At 39.2% G+C, this 7,461-nt stretch overlaps 1 long non-coding RNA gene and 1 other non-coding gene across 2 annotated transcripts; one reads left to right on the top strand and one right to left on the bottom strand.

Moving 5' to 3' along the window:
* Positions 1-2,029: 2,029 nt before the first annotated feature.
* Positions 2,030-2,212, top strand: LOC140330187 (U2 spliceosomal RNA). The gene has a single exon (XR_011920661.1). It is a non-coding gene; the product is annotated as a U2 spliceosomal RNA (small nuclear RNA).
* Positions 2,213-3,454: 1,242 nt separating this feature from the next.
* LOC140329977 (uncharacterized) lies at positions 3,455-6,879 on the bottom strand. Its single transcript, XR_011920538.1, has 3 exons — positions 6,853-6,879; positions 5,562-5,684; positions 3,455-4,834 (listed from the first exon to the last, which is right to left on the bottom strand). It is a non-coding gene; the product is annotated as an uncharacterized lncRNA (long non-coding RNA).
* Between the last annotated feature and the right edge of the window lie 582 nt (positions 6,880-7,461).

Genomic DNA, 7,461 nt, shown 5'->3' with positions numbered 1-7,461 from the left:
AGAAGTGGTACTAGTCTAAGAACAAAATGCTTGCCACTCCATTGTTTGGCACAGTCCTGCCAGAATACTGATTTTCCCTTAATTATTAGGTAACTGCACTTCGCAAACCATGAAGAATTTGATGAGACTACCCATCCTGCACCAAAACTAAAGAAAATTTGGGAAGTTTCCGGTAGGCTCAGCTGGGTGCAGTACATTGTGTAAAAGAGGGCACGATTTGGTGTGAAAAAATGTTGTGCGAATCCTCATCTGGCTACATTTGGAATACAGTACTTTTCACTGGAAAAGGGACACAGTTCAAGCCCAGATACAGCCATTACGGATTGGCAACATCTTCAGTGCTATCCCTCATGGATCATTGCTGGGTCAGGGCTATTGTGTCACAACTGAAAATTTCTACACCTCTTCTGAGCTTTACAAGTCCCTTCTGCAACACTGAACGGATGCGTATGAAAATGTTAGGGCTATCTTGCCAGCACTGTTTGCAAAAGGGAAGCAGAAGACAGGAGAAATTGTTGCCTGGCAGGCAAGATGATGGCCCTGAGATGGCGTGACAAGAAAGATGTGTGCCTGACGAGTACTGTCCATGATGCCTCCACTGTTCTGGTACACAAAAAACGTGGGAAAGAAGTGATGAAGCCACAGGTGGTGACTGACTACAATAACACCATGGGAGGTGTCGACAGAGCTGACCAAGCCATGACATTCTACCCAGCGATGAGGAAACAGCAAAGGAAGTACTACAAGAAGATTTTCAGGCATCTTGTTGTTCAGTGCCTATGGAATGCCTAAATTCTGCACAGAAAAAAGAAAAAAAAAAATTGTCAGGGGCCCGTGAACCATTCAGACTTCATTTTGCAAGTTTCCGAATCCATAGTCAAGAACCACCAAACACCATCAGTGGCTATGAATAGACCTGGATGTTGTACTTCCACCATTGTCAACCCAGAATGCCTGACTGGTTGTCACTTCACCAAATACATCCCACTAACCCAGAAAAAGGCAACAAGGATGTGCGTGGTTTGCTGCTCAAAATCCCATGACAGAGGAAGGAAGATCATAAAGGAAACCAGGATCTACTGTCCTGTAAATATTTTTTTTTCTAAAATCTGCATTTCATTTATATTTATCAATAATTTTGCACCCTTGTTTGGACAAATTTCAGTAAAACCTTTCTAATAAATGATTTTTTTTGATAAATTACATTGTTGTGGTCAATTATTTCATTATTTTTTATTTATTATAATAAAATAAATATAATTATCATACCCAGGAGTTAATCCTAACAATTACAGGCCCACAATATAAACAACAAATTTCTATGAAAAAAAAAAAAAAAAAAAAAAAAAAACAGAACTAGAATGCTAGGGGTGTGAAAATAGGTTTACTACTTCAGTGGTCAGGGAGGACCAATTCTGTGCTGTTCACAGACGTTTTGATTTTATTAAGAGACATGATGTGGGACTGCAAAGAGGAAACAAGATTTGGCCATCTGTGCCATCGACTTCAAAAAAGTATATGACCCTGTGTTACATATTTTTTATGAGAAGTTTTAAAGATGCAATGCCAGGTCAATGTTGAGGAGCAAATTAAAAGCATGGATACTGATATTTCGAGCAAAGTCTCCGTTAATGGAGAACTATCAGGAGCAGTAAAAATAAAGAGTACAGGGGTGTCCCCTGTCACCTTTACTTTTTATATGTGTAATTGCGCCTCTGTTATGTGCTTTTAGAAAGGACAAAGTTATCAACTTGTTTTTATCCCGGGTGGAGAAGAAGTCAAATGTGTTGCTTACATGGATGACATCTATGGTAACAAGAGATGAAAGAAGTTTAGAGTGATTGGTTTTGTGGTTCTTCTAGTTTCAATATAAAGAAATCCTGCGTAATGACCTGTGTTGAATTTAAAAAATTGGAAGTCACGGCTGGAGAGAGTTAGAAAAAAAACTAGAATTTTGGAAAAGTAGAACATTGACCCTAGAAGAAAAGATTTTAATTTTACCGATGTTTTAAACATTTCCATATTTTTTTACCCTTTTAAGATTCTTAAAAAGATTCGAATTGGGGTTTGTCAGATTAACTAGATATGTCCCCAATCCGGGAACCTTATATTGAATGGATTTTTAAAACAGAGGTGAAAAAATAGCAGCTTGCTCTGTTCCCTCCACGCATTAGCCTGGTATTGCAGTACTTCCAAGAATGGGGCAACCCTTTTATGGTACTTTAAATACAGAACAAGACAATCTACAAGATCAAGGAAGAAATGGGAAGAACCTGGCAAGATATTACAAGATGTCACCAGAAACCAGCCCTTTCCAGCCCCTACTGCCCAACAGCAGACTGCTAGACTGGCTTATCTACTCAGAAACAGGCATTGCACATCTGTCTGCCAAACCTTTTGGACTTTTGCTACTCAGAGGAATGCTTCAAGCCATCCGTTGCTTGCAGACAAATGTTCCAGACTAAAAAACCATCCTGCTACACAGGATTAAGCCCATCATTGCTCTTTCAAAGAGCAGTGGCACTCCAGACCGGCGTTACTGAACTGGCATTTGGAGGCGGGGCCATACAAATCAGACAGATGCTGATGTGGACAGCCACCAGATGTGCCTAGGCATCTGGGACCTGATTAAGTCCCTTTATGGGCTATTGCTTCTCAGCCCCTTGGCCCTAATCTCTGAGACTAGTCAGAAGGAGGGCTTTAGGTACACTTCCGGTTACCTCGGCCTGGCTGGTTACCAGACCTGTTGCTTTTGGGGCCAACACCAGTGGAACAAAGAGGAGAAGTGATCATCTGACTGGTTTACCCGTGGAGGCTTTGATATGCAAACAAGGGGAGCATGGCTAGAGTTCATGAGGAGGAGCAAGGAGAAGAGGTGGACAAGGTTCCTGTATACGCACGTGTTCAATGGAAGATTTCAAGAAAACTCCACACACTGCTATGGAATGCTTATACTAATAAAAAAAAAAATTCAAAGCAAAGGACTAATCTTTGCACTCAACTCCCACTTATACCAACCTTTTACACCTTGCCTAAAAGCCACACGAAAATCACTTATCCTAGTGGTCGACCTTTAGTCTCAGGAGGAACTTTGAGAACCTCACTCATTTCCAGCAATAACTGCTGCTATGGCATCGATACCTTGAGGAGGTCCTACTCCTTTGGACAGGCTCGGCTGAAACCCTCCACAAATGCTTTAATACAGTTCACTTGAATATTTTCAATCCCAAATTTACATTGGAGTCCAGCACAACCATGCTACCATTACTGGATTTATATATCTGTATCAATGAAGACAGCAAGATCTCAACAACCCCCATTTAGAAAAATAACAGCCAGTATCTGGGGCTCCATAGGAATTGCTTTATGGAGGCAGCCTTTAGGAGAGAAGCAAAAGCTCCCCAGCTAGGATTAATTGAGAGAGGCCAATCTAAAAAAAAAAAAAAAAAAAAAACAACAACATTTAAAGTGATCCTTCCATACAGCAAGCAGGATTTCAAAAGAAAAATTTACTTTTGCAGTTCCTTCTTCATTGGTAAAACAAAAAGACAAAAGAACCTATGAACATGTTTACGCAATTACCTCGTGTAGGATCATGACTAGTGTTGGTTGAATATCTCACTATTTGATTCAACAACTATTCGATCAAAGTGAGAATTTGTCCAGGTGATCAAATGCCAAACTCAAACACTATTGAAATAAATGGTGGAAACATTCAGGGTTTTTTTAGGGTCTTTTAATGGCTGCAAGAGCAATCAGATTGCTCTTGCAGACCCCCTACTAGTTGTATGTATTCTTGGATAGAGTTTCTCTATCCAAGAACCCATAGTACATGGCTGCAACAGCAAGATTACAGGCTGTCATTGCCAGCAAAGGGTTTTCAACCAAGTATTAGAAATGAACATTTTATTTTCAGGTTTTTAAATTTATCCAATTACTTTTGAGCCCCTGAAATGAAGTGATGGTGTTAAAAAAAGGCTTTAGTTCCTCACATTTTTATGCAATCTTTTTGTTCAACCCACTGAATTAAAGCGAAAAGTTTACAGTTCAACTGCATCTCAGAGTTGTTTCATTTAAAATTAATTGTGGTAATGTACAGAACCAAAATTAGAAAAAGTTGTCTATACAAATAATTATGGACCCAACTGTATATCCACAGCTCACAGTACATTAGTTTGGTGGTCAGTAGGAGGAATGCCTCTTACACTGCTAGTCAGTGAAAGAATGTCACCCTCAAAGATAGCCCAATAAAACACTGACTAAAGGATTACAACAACTTAATGCACTTTGAATAGTCAGTTGAATGTCTCAACCAACTACAGACTTTAAGGAGGCTTGTGGTATTTTGAAGCCCGACAAATATTCTAGTGTCATGTGAGGTTCATTTATCAGTCTAGGGGCAGAAACTATAAAGGCAGTTTCCAATGAGTTGAGCCAGTAAGAACAGTATAAAATATAGCTACAAATCTTTAAGAGTAGTTTGGCAGATTTAAATGAACATTTAAAGCTTTATCCATCATTGTAATGCAGAATACTGCCATTACTCCAATCCATCAGTACTGAGGATACGATAAGTATTGCAGAACAGCAGGTAACCTTGTAATGTTTAACAGTACTGGATTATTTCAGCTCCATACCAAGAAAGCATAACATGACCAGCTGAGTCTTAAAACCAGAATTACTTATCAATTTCAGGTTTTGAAAATTCACCGTATCCTAACAAATCAGAAGAGAAAAGGACATCAACGCCTTTCCTCAAGGGCCAATGTTTCTGCAATAGATCCTTAGTCTTGTCAATCTTGACTGAAGGCATTTTCTGTTGCATGACACCAACCTAGACAAAACAAGAAATCAGTGCAAGTCTATACATCGCTCCCTTGTAGGAATACCAGATCAACATTTGGAAGCAAATATTATTACAAATGGAGACAAGTAGTAGACAATGAAGCAACACTAGCACCACTTGAGCTGTAACAAAGATGAGACACTGCCCCAAATGTCCCCCCCATGTCTCTGAAATCTGAGGTTCCTAGCAGTACAAAATTTTATCTTTTTTAACTTCTTTTTAACAGGTGAGCATCAGGTTCAAGTTCTCCCTATCAGTGACTATTCAGGTGAAACTAAAATTAAGGAGAGCAATTTGGCAGCTCATGATTGTCTGTCTTATATGAAGTTTGTCAATACATTCAGCCAGAGTTTTAAGGGCCTTCTGAGGTGCTCGGGCAACTAAATAAATAATAATGTGCTAGGTCTGATATGGTGCTCAGCAGCCTGCCAAAGTAAAATCAAAATGATCGTGGGCAGGATTGGCAGGATCATCAGTTATGTTAACACTATTAACCTGACAAACACATAGTTATGTGAAATATGAAAAATGAAGATGTGTTCTTTAAATTTAACCACACCTTTAGGTAATCATATCAGCAGTTTACATTGTCAGTTTTAGCTTGAAACCTTAGTAATAAGTACGTACGAAGGCTCACTTTTGAGAACCTGTTTATAGAAAATAATGCATAGTGAGAATGAGCTCAATTCTAATCACATTACAGGTGTGTTCTTACCTGCAGGATAGGAATCCATGATGCAGTACAAATTCTAGGAAACATCCCAGGAGATGGACTTTACCAGTTCAGGACCACTTGGAAACAACACCAAAGCAAACATGTAGATCCAGTCACATGTCCCTGGCAATTAGAAGGAAAGGTTGTACGTTTTCAGTTACATTGGTATTTTAGACAGCTTATAGTTGAACTAAAGAATTTTATTATCCTTTTAAATGACTACAATAGCTGCTAAAAAAAAAACAAAAAAACATGCGATTACTTTTAGTCCAATAGTGATACGGTACAAAGTAAAGCTTAACTAGTTCATCCAAGTTGTGACATTTTCCCCTTCTAGAGAGACTTTGGCACATTGTTGCTAATTTTATCTAACCAGACTCTGGTCTAAAACGACTCGTAACACCAATTTCTAGCAGGGACTGGCACTTTTTTACAAGGCATTCCACCCCGGCCAATGGCTTTTTTTTATAGTCCCTCAGTCCCATAAAAGCCATCATAGGAAAGCAAGTATCCCTCACAGCATGCTCCATAAAGATAACTATCACTTAGGATTCTCATAGCAATTCACAACTTTCAAGCCTACCAAAAAGTCAAATTTGAAAAGCAAGATCCACAAAACAGCATTTGTCAATGAACCAATTAAATCCCTAAATAATATCAATTGAGCAGCTTCCACACCTGCAGATCTCCTTGTATTAACCTAAAGAGTTAATCAGGAAACCTTGACTACCTTTAAAGTACAGGACACAATGAAATTTAACATCAGACGCGTAGACTGCCATTGCAAAACTCACATACACAAATACAAGTCTATTAATCTGCAATAATAATCAACAAACCTGTGCTACTCCTAGCACCCAGCTTTAGAAAAACATTTGCAACCCAACCAGGTAGCTGATATTTCAGTCTAAGATACCAGAATTGTAAGCCTTACCATCTCATGGGGGAAAGGTTCTCTTTAGGAGTAATTGGTTTGCATCAATTGCTTTACATTTATAAAAGGCAATATCAGCACATGATAGCATTCTGTACTTGGGCACTTGCAAAAGCCTTACACAGACTTAGGAAACCACAGCAACCACTGGAGCTGTTGTCCATAGTAACTAAGCTTTTAAACAAGAACATTAGAGGGACACGGATAGGTTTTACTTCAGTATCCACAATGCATTTTAATAACAATACAAAAAAAAGCATAACACTAGTTTAAATTTAACAGCAATAAGCAGCAGCTAACAGGACAGCAATGCAGACAAAGCCAAGCAAAGCATGTAAAACTATAGTTAATACTTACCAATGCAACATGGACCAAGAAGACCACCCCCACCATTACCCTCTGGCTTTACATGTGCTCTCTCATGGCTAGCCTCATTGAACAGTCCTCCTATATAGGCCCGGACAGAAAATGGAGCCTTTAGTAAAAACAGTGTCAGCCATCTTTGAAAAGGGCAATATTCATTTTCTAATGCAGTCTCATATACATACCACATGACAGGTGTATGTTTGACTTTAGGGTGTAAAGAAAACAACATGAGTGTTTCCAGATCGGAAGTCCTCATGTGGTTACTTAAGCTATGGCCTGGGAGACAGTGGGTGGCACTTGGCAGCCCTACGCTGCCCATTTTTATTATGCTCTTGCGTCTTTTTATAAAATATTGCAGGAAAATATGAGGCCTTGGATTGTTTCCATACCAACAACAAGCATGTGTATATACCATGTTTCCCCGATGATAAGGCATCCCCATCAAATAAGCCACCGCCTGATTCTTGCTCAAACAATTAAAATAAAGCACCCCCGCAAATAAGACATCCTCCGATACCTGATACTGTGTGCCTCTGTGTGACTCCTCGATGCTGGCTGCAGTGCAGAGTGAAACTGAAAGTAACTTCAAAGGAGAAGCAA

This window comes from Pyxicephalus adspersus, chromosome 4, assembly GCF_032062135.1.
Source record: "Pyxicephalus adspersus chromosome 4, UCB_Pads_2.0, whole genome shotgun sequence".
Taxonomy (NCBI): Eukaryota; Metazoa; Chordata; class Amphibia; order Anura; family Pyxicephalidae; genus Pyxicephalus; species Pyxicephalus adspersus.
This window is presented reverse-complemented; position numbering and strand designations above follow the sequence as displayed.